The sequence below is a fragment of the Haliotis rubra genome, unplaced genomic scaffold (assembly GCF_003918875.1).
Source record: "Haliotis rubra isolate DU_JTF1 unplaced genomic scaffold, ASM391887v1 Scf17, whole genome shotgun sequence".
In the NCBI taxonomy this organism is placed as follows: Eukaryota; Metazoa; Mollusca; class Gastropoda; order Lepetellida; family Haliotidae; genus Haliotis; species Haliotis rubra.
In genome coordinates, this window is record NW_025765669.1 from 1,343,061 (window position 1) to 1,356,683 (window position 13,623).

Sequence of the window (13,623 nt, forward strand, 5' to 3'; positions counted from 1 at the left end):
AGCAATATGGCTTTCTTTAAAGTTTTAAATGCAAGAAATGTTTTTTAGTATAAAATATTTCATAGGCTATGCTTAAGTGGAAGTACTTATGTATGTTGATGAACATGTTAATCACATTCTTTGCTTTTTATGAGAAACAATGTCGTATCTGTCATGTGACATTAGAGCAAGACTTAAGAATATAAAAAGACTTCTTATCTCGATATCCTAGAAGCTGATTAGCCCAGGCTAGCATTCTTCTTGTTATATATTTAAGGAAATGTCTTCTGTAAATTGAAGAAATGAAGAACATATTCCATACGTCAAGTTGCTGGGACTATTTAGCTAAGAAATGATAATTATTCTACACGTTGAAACGACTATTTAACTGAGAAATAACAATTGTTCCACACATGAAGTTGCAGCGACTATTTTACTGAGAAATAACAATTGTTTCACACATGAAGTTGCAGCGACTTTTTAACTGAGAAATAACAATTGTTCCATGCGTCAAGTTGCAGTGAGTATTTAGCTAAGAAATGATAATTATTCTACATGTTGCACATAAGAGGTGACTAACAGGATCGGGTGGTCAGGCTCGCTGACCTGGTTGACATCGGTTCCCAATTGCAGATCGATGCTCATGCTGTTGATCACTGGATTGTCTGGTCCAGACTTGATTATTTACAGACCGCCGCCGCCATATAGCTGGAATATTACTGAGTGCAGCGTAAAACTAAACTCACTCACTCACTCACTAAATGTTGCAATGACTATTTAACTGAGAAATAACAATTATTCCACACAAAACCTGATGATATCTTGTGTAATGATACAGTATGCTCTACAGCTGGTGTAAAAACTTGTGCATATATTACATACTACTGATCTGTGTCACTGACTCCAATATCAGGTTGCCTGGTATAATTGAGAGCACAGATATACCCCACCCCTGACCAGCACCAAGGCATCAGAGCATGTGTTAACACCTTAATGTGTTCCCTCAACTCGGGGCAGGTGGTGGGGGAGGATATGTGTGTGGGGCTCAGGTGAGAAACGTCTCTAACTAATCAATCCTTCCATTGAGCTGATTTCCGAACTGACCTACATAACGCAACAGTCACTCTAACATAGTTATGTGGTTTGTTAATGACACAGGATAATAGGGGGAGGAAGCATGTAGGTTGTGTGCCCGTGTACGGACTCAAACTACATATGTATGCTAAATAAGTGAAACGAGAACCTGGTTATAACCAGTGCCTGGAACCTCCGTCTTTGGAGAAGCTAAACGTGGGGAAGGAGGTCAAAGTTGAAATTGCTTCTGTGAATACACATCTATGGTGGCTGGTTGTACGGCTTGACCCCGCTGACTGCTAGTGTAAACATGGCCCCCTCTGTAGTGCCACCCGCACATAGTATACACACACTGTGTAGTATACAGTCACCACCATGATGGTCCAGTGTTGCATAGCTCCAAGGGCAGGGCCCATGTGGGCAGATCGAAGACCTTGCGATTGTTTACACTGACAGGCTGGACTTGAAGGAAGAGCCGTGATGGCAGCAAGCCAGTCTCATTAAAGGACAAGCCTTGGGCCGTAGTGACCCGGCTAGGTACAGCGAGGATATGTCGGTCAGCTTGTGATTGGTCAATACAGCGCAGGCTGATCAATGAACGGTATTGATTCATTTACGATGTGCTGGTGAGACGAGGATCCTTTACAATAGAAACGTATTTGGCGTGTGTGCATGTGAGAGAGAGGGTGTGAGTTCGACTGAGGGAATAAGATGGAGTGTTTTGCAGGTCTAAGGTAAGGCTTCACACATAGTGTTTTCTTCGTGTCATAAGTTTCTATTAGACGACAACTGGTTTATATTTATTAACTTTTTGAATATTCTCTGAATATTTTTGTACGAAGTAATTTGTTTTCTTTCAGTTGGTAACATTTGTAAGAACTTTATGATTTTAAGAGGAATTTTGTTCAGGAACTATTCTGCTATAACTTTTATGTGTGAAACAATATTGATATTTCAGTAACACCATATTCATTTTGTGTAGATAATAATGAGTCATTAGTCATGTTTATATTAAAACTTTTTGACTTGCATAACATTGATATGAGAAAATTCTTTTCAAATGATGAATTGATACAGTATTAATTGACAGATGTAAAAGAAAAGTTAATTAACAAAAAATAAGTTGCTGTAGAAAGTCTGTGTGTCTCCGACACTAGAGAATGACAGTTTCTTGAGGGTAAGCGAAGAGGTTTAGCCTCAATTGTATCCTCTTCCTGGTCTAGATGTTTTGCTTGTAATTAGGTCAAATATTTTTTAACAGGTACAAATCAGGTTGTGTTAACACCTGCACTCTGTACTCGACTTACAAAGCTATTTCGTTTTCATTTTAAAGAACTGGCACTTAAATCTGTGTGTTTATGATGGGTTTATGTGAATTTAATGTGCTTGCTGTTACTTTGGAAAACTACTCTCTGTTGAATAATAGGTCATTATAATTCTGAATAATGAATGTTGCATGGTTATTATTTTAATAGAATGGGTATCAGTGTATCAAACTTACAGCTGTTTGATAAGGGTGATAATAAGAGAATAAGGTGATAATAAGCGAATATATACAAATGAATACATTAAAGAGTGGTAGATGATTGTGAATGTTACTGTTTCAGCCAGACAATGTTTGGCTCCAGACTCTTTGTATTAGTTTTCTCATTAACTGTTGATGTTATATTAGTCACAGCTAGAGCAAAGTAGATAAGAATTATGTTGCACTCATGTGTTAATTGATTTTTCTCTGTGGTTGATATGCAAGGCTTGTGGGTCAATGGCACAGAAGGTGCTTGAGTAGCAGGGAGTACAGCGCTAGTGCAAGTCATTGACTTTTGGAGGGGGGGGGGTCTGTAGCAGTGGTGATAAATTTTGGGGCCATGGTATTGTAGCAGGGGAATGTGGGGGGTGGCATAATGTGAAGTGTGCTGAAAACTAGCGTACAGGTCTCAAGGAAGTGGTGATATTGATTAGGTGAGACTAGGCCGCTTGTTTGTTACTAGATGTAGGTGCTGATGTTTGTAAGGAGGTCGGGCGTGGAACACTGAGTGATGTACAGCTTGGTAGGGTGGTGGTGGCGGCGGTGGGAGATCAATATATCTATCAGTACTAGGGAATTGTCATGAGATGTGGGTCAAGGTGGAGGGAGGGAGCTGGCTGGGAAGGGAATCAATGGGGATAAGTCATGGGCGGGGCTGGTCAGAGGGTGAAATACTGGGTGGTTGGGGGGTCACAATCGTGGAGAGAGGAATGGTTTTTTTTGTCTTGGGGTAAGGGCATAGATCTGTTGTGTAGGGTGTAGTGGAGGGTATGGCGAAGACATCATTAGGTGTGGTTAAATCATTAGTGTAAGGGTTTTGACTTGATTAGGGCAGGTGATAAGTGTAAGGATTTAGACGAGGTTAGTACAGGTGAATAGTGAAAGGATTCATATGAGGCCTGATTTGGTGATTAGTAAAAGGATTTAGAGTTCAGTGTAGAGGTATGACAAAGATTTGCTCTGATGTGTTCAGATGATCAGTGTTGTGGCCAGACGAGGTTATTGCAGGTGATAAGTCAAAGGAGTTAGACGAGGCTAGTGCAGGTGATTAGTGAAAGGATTTAGACAAGGCTAGTAGAGGTATTTTATCAAACGATTAAAACAAGGTTTGTACAGGTGTTTTATCAATGGATTTAGACAAGGTTAGTACAGGTATTTTATCAAAGAATTTAGACAAGGTCAGTACAGGTATTTTATCAAAGGATTTAGACAAGGTTAGTACAGGTTTAGAATATGGTTTTGCGCAGAAGGGATAAGACATTGTTGGGCTTAGTTTGTGCAGGTAATTAGCATTAGATTTTAGACTAGACTAGTACAGGTGACTAGAGCAGGCGACTAGTACAGGTGACTAGAGCAGGTGACTAGAGCAGGTGACTAGTACAGGTGACTAGTACAGGTGACTAGAGCAGGCAACTAGTACAGGTGACTAGAGCAGGCGACTAGTACAGGTGACTAGAGCAGGTGACTAATACATGTTCTTTCATTAGTGCAGGTGTATTAAACAGAAATTCCAGATACATCACTGAGTTTGTAGAGTTGTGATTGTACTTTTAAGAGATCATTTTACTTTCCCTCATAATAACTGACCTGTGAAGATCCAGGTTGAAATTCTTTAGCAACCCATGCTTGTTGTAAGAAGCAGCTAATGGGATCAGGGTGTCAGGCTTTCTGACTTGGTTGACACATGTCATCGAATCCCAATTGCACAGATCGATGCTCATGATGTTGATCACTGGATTGTCTGGTCCAGACTTGATTATTACACACTGCTTCATGTAGCTGGAATATTGTTGAACAACTCAACTCTTAATTTTGTCACACCTCGAGGGAAGAGCAGTAATGTATGTCAATTGAAATGTTAGCACAAGGACAGCAGACTTGAATAGAACAGGTACTCTGTTTCATCATACTCTGAATAAGCTGTCAAGACTCACTCAACCTTCAGGAGGCTGAAAGGTAACCTAGTTGTTAGAGGGATTGCATAGGCCTGGTTTCCATTCCCAATGGCAATGTGAGGAATGAATTGGTGCTACAGTATTCCAGGAAATTCTAACTGTGTTATCTTATGTAACCTATGTCATATATATATGTTATTACACTTTCTTGTGGCGGTGGGGTAGCCTAGTGGATAAAGTGTTTGCTCGTCATGCTGAAGACCCGGGTTCGATTCCCCACATGGGTACAATGTGTGAAGCCCATTTCTGGTCTCCCCTGCCGTGATATTCCTGAAATATTGCTAAAGTGGGGTAAATACCTAACTCACTCACTCACTATTACACTTTCTCAGTAAAGAAATCGCTATTAGTTTCTAAAAAGGTTCCCATAAGCAGAAAAGTTGATATAATTATTCACATGAAACCACACCCTCTGAAGCAGCACAAAGGGATATGCACCAATAAAAACAGTTTCCCTGCCCTAACAACCACCCTCCCCTCCCCTCAACCACCATGAGCTTGGGTTCGGAGAAAGAGGATGGGCGTCCGATAAAGACTGTATCTGATTCATGGGGTAGTGCAGTGCATAGTTGATACAGGACAGCGTGGATTGTGTGCATGTTTAAGTATAGAAGCACATGGTCTGATGACTCCGCTTCTTGCCAAGTCATGTGCGATGTGTAAGTAATCCTCTGTGGGTGTGATACTAATTAAGGGAACATTTGTTTTGCTCTGAATCCTCTGATGGTAATAACTTGCCCTATAAGCTTATTGACTGTCCGCAGTGAAGACTAGTGACTGGTAAATGAGTAGAGAACTATTGATGCAAGTGCTTTTACCTTGTATTCAGTCTTTGTGGCATGGAAGTTTTGTGTAAATAATTGATTTAGGGTATTCAAATATACAATTTGATGGTCTGTGAATGTGCATTATCCGGCAGCATAAAGGTGGGTTTATTGACAGCAAAGACTTTCTATCAGAAGTGGTATCTTCAGAAATTCTTATTGATGCGACTGCATTTCTTCTCTCTGTTTTGGGGGACAAAATATGAATGTATAATACAGTCCAGATCTTGAATTGATAAGCTTGTGTGGGTTGTTTTGATGCTTTTAAACAGTCAATGTCTGCATGTTAAAATAAGTGCTCAGAACCAAAACGTGTGGTTGTTGTGAAGTATTGGAACTGAATTGTTATTGCAGATTTAGTATAGAGTCAGACAACCCAAGTCTGGGTTGTTCTAAAGTGCGAGCAATTGCGCAGATCAATGCTTATGCTGTTGATCACTAGATTGTTTGGTCCAGACTTGATTATTTACAGACCGCTGCATATAGCTGGAATATTGCTGAGTGCGGCGTAAAACTAAACTCACTCACTCACTCTAAAGTGCGAGAACAGACACATTTTCTGCAGGTTAAAATAGGCTCATAGAACCCTAAATCTGGGTTGTTTTGAAGTTCCAGAACAGACAGGTTAAAATGGGCTCCCAGAACCCCAATGCAATATAGCAATAATACAAGCTAATCATCATTGGATGGGTTGGTACTCATGCTGTCAGCCACTGTTTCCATGGTGCCATTGTACAAAGCGATCTTAGTGCTAAGGTGACCGTAACTCCCATACCTTGTCATAAATTTAATGAGTGAGTGAGTTTAGTTTTATGTCGCTTTTAGAAATATTCCAGCAATATAACAACGTTGGACACCAGGGCCTAGATTTTCGAAGCTCTCTTAGTACTAAGATAGTCATAAGTTAATGTTAATGTATGGCACTTAGACTATCTTAGCACTAAGAGAGGTTTGAAAATGTAGGCCCAGAAATAGACATAGATTTAAGGTAGTCTTAGCACTTAGGTTGTTTTGTACAACGGCTCCCTGGCCCAGAGTTGATAAACTTCAGGATAGGTTGCCGCTTTACATATATGCTAAATGGTTGTATATCTCGAACTGTAAGACCAACAGTGGTTGTGTGACGATTGTGACGACAGGCTCCAGGTAGGTAACAGTGTCCTACATGTGTGTTGATAATGGCCATGGACCAGCTACTGTAGCTGACACCTGAAACTAATCATTGAGGGAAAAGCTGTCACAGGACTTTCACTTGCTGCTTATTGGAGCGATGTAGTGACTCATGTTGAATACATTTTATCTGCTTTGTTCCTGGTGTGCAGTGGGCGGTGGGGTAGCCTATTAGTTAAAGCGTTCGCTTGTCATGATGAAGATCCGGGTTCAATTCCCCACATGGGTACAATGTGTGAAGCCCATTTCTGGTGTCCCCGGCCGTGATATTTCTGAATGTTGCTAAAAGTGGTGTAAAACTAAAGTGACTCACTCACTCACTCCTAGTGTACTGTTGTCTTGTGTTTCAGATTGCAAAATGTCTCATATTATTTGTCAGGTAGACGTTAGCAATATTCCATCTATATCAAGGGGAATGGGGACTCTGTTGTGGAAGACGTGATAGTTTGCTGTGCAGAGTTGCTTCCCTTTGGCATGCCAGGACTGTGTTGCAATACTTGTCTGGCATTATACACAAACTTGAGGGTTTCACTAAAGTAAGTGAGTGAGTTTAATTTTACTTTGCTTTTAGCAATATTCCAGCAATATCAGACATCAAAAATGGGCTTCACACATTGTGCCCATGTGGGGAATCAAACCCGGGTCTTTGGAGTTTTGCTAAAAGTGGTGTAAAACCATACTCACTCTTCGAACTTTCTGTCATACAAGGTAATGGAATGGTTTGAATTGTCAAGCTTGGTGACTTCTTACCTTAAAGGCCAAAGTTGTGAGCCATCATACCGTAATGAATAGGAAGTGGATCAGAATTTTAATCAGCAGCTGTTATGTCGTTGGATTAAAACGCAGAGTAATACATCAAAATAATAAACTCAGGGTGTTGTCTTCATGGTTTTGCATTCATGTGTTGATTGTGTACATAAGAGTATGATGATAGTTCCTGTGTAGAAGTACATGGTTCTACTCGAAGCTTGTATATATATTGATCCAAGGTATTGTAACTGTAACTTCTCGTGTTGTAGTGTCTCGTATTTATACTTCCTTATAGCGGATTGTCATCCCGGAGTGCTTGTTAACTGGGGCAGGTGAGAAAGATACCTGTATTGATTTTTGATGCCGAGGAGGACTGTATGAAATGTAATCAAAACTGAACTCAATCCGAGATTATTTCAGAGTCATGAATTGTTTTATGGCATCTAATACTTCCTGTTTTCGTAATGATTTCAAGTAATTATTGATGTTTTGAGATGAATTTGATTCATCACAGCATGCAGAGAAGATAAGATACGAATTGATTTATTATTATGGTGAAGTGATTAATTGGTTTATCAGTCAGCCAGTGGGTGTGGTTAGTCAAAACAGTGATTAATCTGCTACTATTTCTAATCAATGGAGGGGCGGTGGGGTAGCCTAGTGGTTAAAGCGTTGGCTCGTCACACCAAAGACCGGTTGAATCCCCACATGGGTACAATGTGTGAAGCCCATTTCTGGTATTCCCCGCTGTGATGTAGCTGGAATATTGCTAAAAGCGGCGTAAAACCAAACTCAGTCAGTCTGTCTAATCAATGTAGGGGCGGTAGGGTAGCCTAGTGGTTAAAGCGTTCACTCGTCACGCTGAAGACCTGGGTTCGATTCCCCACATGGGTACAATGTGTGAAGCCCTTTTCTGGTGTACCCCTGCCATGATATTGCTAGAATATGCTAAAAGTGGCGTTTACTCATCCGTTCACTCACTCGTTCACTCACTCACTCACTCACTCACTCAGTGTAGTGCAGCTCCATAGAACAATGTTTCAGGTCCAGCTGTATGCCTACAATCACAATGGTGCATGATCTTGGTGCAAATCTTAATGCTATTCTTGGCAACTTGTTTATGAGAATGATATGTCTCTGTGTTGGAAGTTTCAGTAATGGAAGGAGTTCATGTGGAGAAACCGAATAATTACGATCACTGATCACCCACTTGGTATGATGTTCTTTGTTACGGATTGTCTAATGTGGGCGTCGGCTTTGAGGAACACGAGGTTAGCCTTGAGCAGCTTCAGCTGTGATATCAAGACAAAGTAGATACATGATACATAGGTTGTTTTTCTACATCACTTGCAGTGTGTTAAATAATTGCAAAATTTAACTGGCTAGGGAGGCTAGTTGGCGTTGAAAGTTAATAGCCAACATCAAATGTCACTAGTTGAAGTGAGTCAGTGAGTGGGTATGGTTTTACGTCGCTATTGGCAATATTCCCGCAATATCATGGCGGGGACACCATTATTGAGCTTCACACATTGTACTCATGTGGGGAATTAAACCCGGGTTTTCGACGTGATGAGCAGATGCTTTAACTATTAGGCTACCCCACCCCCCTCACTTGTTGGAGATTGAAGTTGACTGATACGTATATGGCAAGGATCTAGGAACAAATCAGTCTGTTTAATATTCACAATGGACCTGAGACATTTGAGACATTAATTTTACTAGCTGTATGACGGGGTGGTTATTTAACATACAAGTCACTTCAGTCTTTGTTCCTATTTATCTGACAAGCTGTGATATAGGTGATTGCAGTGGGTTTGAACCCAAAACTCACACTCACTCACTCACTCAGACTAATAAATACATAGTTACCTTCCATCAATAAGATCAATCTGATAGACTTAATACGGTAACAAGACACTTCTTGTTTTGTCTGTGTATTTGTATTTACTTTTCACCTACAATGATAGCAATTAGCACTAAACTACCCCAAACATATTGACATACAGCAGGTAATTAATTACATGTTGTTAGCGCTAACTTAAGTATCCACCCCCTTGTTTGTCTGCACTGTTGTGGAGGTCCATAAAAACACCACGCTACAAACACATTGGTTTGTACGATGTAGTAAACAAGACCGTTTGCGGATCGTTCCCTCCGCTTGATGACGTAGTAGCATCGACGGTATGGCCAGCTTCCTCCAGTATTGATCAGGGAATCATAGGGTCATCCAATGATGCTCCCTTGTAAGTCACAATTTACGTCAATGGTCTGGAGATCTTGTAAATACTAGGAAAGGGGTAAATGACAGGGGCGGTCAATTGACATGGCTGTATTCCGGATAAACACACTGATGTTATGAAATATTTTTCAGTTTGTGACTGTTTGTTGTTTTGATCTGATTTGGCTGTTGTTTTGGATTGAATGTTGTAGATTTCTTAGTGCATTCACCCCTTTTGTATCTACGAACAATCAAAATCTGCCGCAGACTGAAAATTAGGTTAAGTAAAAAATCAATAGTCCGAATGTAATGAGGTCATTGACTCTGTTGAGAAGAGAGGTGATGTTGTTGCTGTTGTAGTTCTGGATATGGGACAGCATAAGGAAAACGGTGTACATGGTTGCCTTTGTGCAAAATAGGGTAATTATGAAAACGTGGTATTTCAAATATTTGTAGGTGTACCTTTTTGAAATTTACAATCCATAGCTATTGTTTTGTTTTTTTACCCATCAGTCCCTATTATTACGAAATAGTGTGGGAGTAAGGTTTAGTGGTGACAGTCTTAAATGTTTAGGATATGACTGACATGGCGGATGTGTGCAGATCACATTGAATTGGTCTTCAGCAGCCCATGCTTGTCGTAAGAGGAGACTGTGGTGGTCTGTTATGCTGGCTATTTCATAAATGTCCTCGCATCCCAGTTGTGTAGATAGATGATGATGGTAGTCACTGGATTGTCTGGTCTAGGAAGTTGCTGCACGCAGTGTAAATAGACAAATGCATTTGGAAACGAAATCAGTTCGAATTGGGATTTGACCCTGTTGTCATAGAATAACCCAAGGGACATAACCTACTTAAGTGGCAGAAAGATTAGTAACTGATGAAGTCACAATGATCTTTTGCTGCCATATGCTTGATTTCATCCAAGCAGTATTTCCCACTGAAGCCAGTTCGTCTTACTTGTCCTTAATAATTGAATCATTGATTCTGGGAATGTCATTAATTCAAAATTAAGGGGTACACTGGGATCCTTGTGGTTAGCTGATTCAGTGGTTGTAGGGACCACTTAAATCTTGGGTGAGTGAGGGTTTATGTCACTTTTGGCAATATCCAACAATATCACCGTGGGGGACACCAGAAATTGGCTTTACACATTGTATACGTGTTTGGAATTGAACCCCAGTCTTTGATATGGCCTCTAAATGCAGGCTGAACTGCAGCCTAACCCACGTCCCCGTTAAATCTTGAAGTTTCAACATAATATAAGTATTCCGCGTTTAGCAATATCCAGCAATATCACTTTTGGGGACACCAGAAATGGGCTTCATATTGTGTAACCATGTATGGAATTAATCCGTGACAAGGACCCTTGGCCTTCATGCTCACTTTTCTGTCCATGTACCAAAACAACTGGTTAGCCAATCATCTCACTGCTAGTCATCAATGTTAACTTTAGAATTCAAGGTTAACTGTTTGCCTTCACTGTCACGTTTAAAAAAAAATTCATCTCAGCCCAATTTACAACTTTTCTCTGAGGTCTTTAGGAAAAAGAAAATGTCACTGTCTTACGTTGCTAATAGTATATCTCGGGTATCTTCAGATCATCGAAGTCTTCATATTTCACTTGAATCATTTTTCAGATTTCTACCTATCACAGGAAACAGTAATCTGTGATATGTGTTTTCAAGTTTATTAATTCCATAAATGGCAATACATACACAGACTCCAGCTTTACACTGACCCTCGCCTCCCAAGATGTTGTAAGTACTGATCAATGATGTTGATTGGCCGACACACTGGCCTTTTACGCTCAGTGCAGATACACGCCATAGAAGGAAGTGAGCGGTATTGATTGTCCCACTTTCGCTGGTCATACAACTGCAGAGTGTGGCAGACCTAACTACCCTGTACAACCACAAGGTCTAACTACACATAACTCACGGTGCTTCTTTCTTGATTCCCGCCCGAGCATTCCTCATCAGTGTTTTGCTTCAACCTTCTTTCATACATGTATCTAACTTTGGTGATACCTTTGGTTTCATTTCATATTGATCGTTGGCTGATGGTAATTGGATCGCTGTTTGTGAACGTGGTGATGGAATGTGGGTTTGTTTTGAACGTGAAGTAGTATTGTGTTTTTGTTTTTGTCATTAGTCTTGTTGGTAATATGAGATGCATGTTTGTTGGGATCGCGTTTCCATTGACGTATACTTGGCATTGTCCTTATTAGTGTAGGTGGCGTGTAGGTAGGCGAAAAGGAACCGAGTGTATAGGTTCATAGACATTGCATGGAGTTCTTTTATGTTCAAGGGGCAGTTGGGTTGCCGAGTGGTTAAAGCGTTCATTCCTCACACTGAAGACCTGGGTTCGATTCCCACATGGGTACAATATGTGAAGCCCATTTCTGGTGTCCCCTGCCGTGATATTGCTTGAATATTGCTAAAAGTGCAGTAAAACTAAACTCACTCACTCATTCACTCAGTCTTTTATGTTCAGGCCTTTTTGTTGAGGTAGAGCGTTTGCTCAAAGAAGAAGCTTGGCAGTTTGATCCTTTTGTTAAAAAAAGGTGTAAAAAATGGTGCTTGTTTTTACATTGCCTGGCACTTAGGAAACAAAAAGAAACTGACCAGCTGGAGTCAGTATTAGTTGTCTGAGTAGGTATCTGTGTTATACTACATCTTGCATCTTGAAAGTCCCTGAAATACATTATTTTCCCTGTGGCCTAGCCTTTTCTGCAATGCTAAAGCTGTAAATAAAGCAAATTTAGTTTTTCTCAGGTTGAGAATTTCCCTTCTCAGTGGGGCTCCTTTTCAATTTAAAAGGATTTATTGGTTTCTATCAAAATTTTATATATTCAGGGGGCGGTAGGGTAGCCTAGTTGTTAAAGCGTTCGCTTCGTCACGCTGAAGACACGGGTTCAATTCCCCACATGGGTACAATGTGTAAAGCCCATTTCTGGTATCCCCCGCCGTGATGTTGCTGGAATATTGCTAAAAGAAATGTAATGTCTTGGATTAGTGGTTCAGATCTGGGATTACTTCTTCCGTGATGTTGCTGGAATATTGCTAAAAGCAGTGTAAAACCATACTCACTCACTTACTCACTATATGTTCAGAGACTAAGCTTTTGTCTGCTTGAAAGGATAGAACTTGGACTATCAAATATCAACTCCAAGATATGATCAGTAATTGATTATCCACTGAAAGATTCCAATGGGTGTAAAAGATGGTGGAAATATATAACAAAACAGGCAGTTGTCTAGTACAAGCAGTCACCCACACTCAGGCATGCATGCTGTGAAGGCGAACATATCTGGAACATGACATATATATTAGGGGTGGGTATATTAGGGGTGCAGAGAATTTTCGTATTGCAATATATTGCGATATGTATTGCAATATGTTGCAAGAAGTATAACTTAAAACACGTATAATCGAGTTAATGCTTGATTTATAAAGCATGAACACAACAAAATCACTATGCTTGATTAAGCTTTAATAAAACCTTTTAATCATGACAAAATAAAAATGTAAATAATATTTACATGAAATGAAATAAGGAAATATCTGAAGATTTCCGAGTGTTACGAAGTTTCTGAATGAAAGTCAAAATACCAGTTTCCGATCACCATATCGCAATACATATCGTTTTCATGTCTGAACTGGTAAATACTGTTTATATTATGCGCAGCCATAATATATATTGTCAGATACTTCATGTGAGGACTGGGGTTTGGTTCCTATGGAGCCCACTTACACCTTGCAAAATATGACTGGCTTATTGCTTACGGTTCCATTTAACCATGCTTAATGTTACATACAGTTTCACCTTGACTTTATTTCATCATTGTTTTGCAACACTACTTGCAAAGGCCAAGGTTATACATAAAAAAATGAATGGGAACATGAAACCGTTATGTGGAAACTTTCTTTTATATTTTTAATGTTTCTGATCAATGTTCCCTGAGTCGGAAAGCTGAATGGTAGCTTCAGTGAAGTGACCTGAATGTTAAGGCTTTATTCCAGCAATTACCCTCACTATTATTATCAATTGTTTGGTCTTCAGATTTTGATAAGATGCAGCTGCAAATTGAAATATTTTTCAGCGAGACTCATGGCATTATGATTG

At 40.0% G+C, this 13,623-nt stretch overlaps 1 protein-coding gene across 1 annotated transcript in view; it reads left to right on the forward strand.

The window, feature by feature from the left end:
- LOC124272456 overlaps positions 1-13,623 on the forward strand; it is an 87,487-nt gene that overhangs the window by 59,289 nt on the left and 14,575 nt on the right.